General features: G+C 39.6%; 1 protein-coding gene across 1 annotated transcript in view; it reads right to left on the reverse strand.

Annotated features, from left to right (window-relative positions):
* The window catches only part of pappa2 (pappalysin 2), a 77,554-nt gene that overhangs the window by 4,684 nt on the left and 71,367 nt on the right, over positions 1–1,503 (reverse strand). The window lies entirely within an intron of this gene.

A 1,503-nucleotide genomic window follows, 5' to 3' on the forward strand; every position in this document is an offset into this window, starting at 1 on the left:
CTCGCATTGGATTTTGGACTCAATCTCAGCTGTTGAATCTCTCTGAAGCTAGAAATCCTCAGCTGGAAAACAGCCGACAGAATAATATATATTAGACACATGTTTATATGTATATATGCATATAAACATGTACAGCCTAATATATATTATCTGTCGGCTGTTTTCCAGCTGAGGATTTCTAGCTTCAGAGAGATTCAACAGCTGAGATTGAGTCCAAAATCCAATGCGAGATTCATCCGTGCTGCAGTGAATCCGTCTCTCTTTATAGATTTCTCCCTCTTCTTCCTCACATCGTGTCTTTAGGAAACCTTCAAAACAAAAACGGAAGATTTGGGATGTATCTTACTCTTGACAGAGTGAAAGAATTACACATAAATAATACCCAGATAGCACACAATGTTAAATCAACGTTGAATTATAGTTAGAATCGTTGATTTTTGTTTGAAGTCTGCAAATGATGGTGGATCAACCATCAAACAACCATCCAATCAAACCGTTGAAACTGTGACATTGAATCAACGTTGTTTTGTGGTTGAAATCTGATCACTGAAATGCTGAAGTCTGATTAATGGTTGATTTTTGGTTGAAGTCGACAAATGACGGAGGATCAACCATCAAACAACCATCCACCTCTAGCCAATTCACCAATGTTGAAACTGTGTCATTGAATCAATGTTGTTTTGTGGTTGAAATCTAATGAATGAAATGCCGATGCCTGATCAATATCTGATCAATGTTGAATCAATGTCAGCTGTTTTGCCGCACCCCTTCCCCTCCTCTCCTCCTCATCAGAGCTCTGGGTCAGAGGATTTTATTAGTGAATGGGGGTTATCATGTTTTAAATTAAGCACTCCAGAGGATACTCACTGCTGATTTCTTTCTGTACATTTTCTTACTTGTTCATAAAAAGTCTGACTGTTTGTGTGTGATATTTTGACACAAAAACATCTACAACTTACTAAAAGGAGTGGAGCGGTCCACCCCCACCATTTACATGAGTGCGATGGCCCAACCACACAGTTGCTTCGCTGTTGGCTTGTTGGCAAAAGATGTTAATTCAATGTTGAATTATTATCATAAAGGTTGCATGTATGGTTGAGGTCTACAACTGACAGTGGATCAACCATAAAACAACCATCCCACTCTAGTCAATTGACTATCATTGAAACTGTGTCATTGAATTAATGTTGTTTTGTGGCCAAATTTTAATAGTTGAAACACCGACATTGAATCCAGTGTTTTTCAGCACTGGTTTTCAGGGCACACTGCCTTGCAAGTATTAGGCATTTCCATAACTAGGCATACATGATTTTAGTTGATGGCTGATTAACAGGGTTTTGCCAAACTGAAAACATGCAGATCAGTTTGACTTAAGAACTAAGGTTGGGAAAAACTGCGTAACAATTCTGATTCAAAGTATGCCGTTTGTCAAGTCCCTACCCCGCCCCTCCCCAGGTACCATTTGTCCTGCCCCCCGAGCACCACACACACACACACACACAC

This window comes from Poecilia latipinna, unplaced genomic scaffold (assembly GCF_001443285.1).
Source record: "Poecilia latipinna isolate Pla-1442-1.1 unplaced genomic scaffold, P_latipinna-1.0 Scaffold1372, whole genome shotgun sequence".
Taxonomy (NCBI): Eukaryota; Metazoa; Chordata; class Actinopteri; order Cyprinodontiformes; family Poeciliidae; genus Poecilia; species Poecilia latipinna.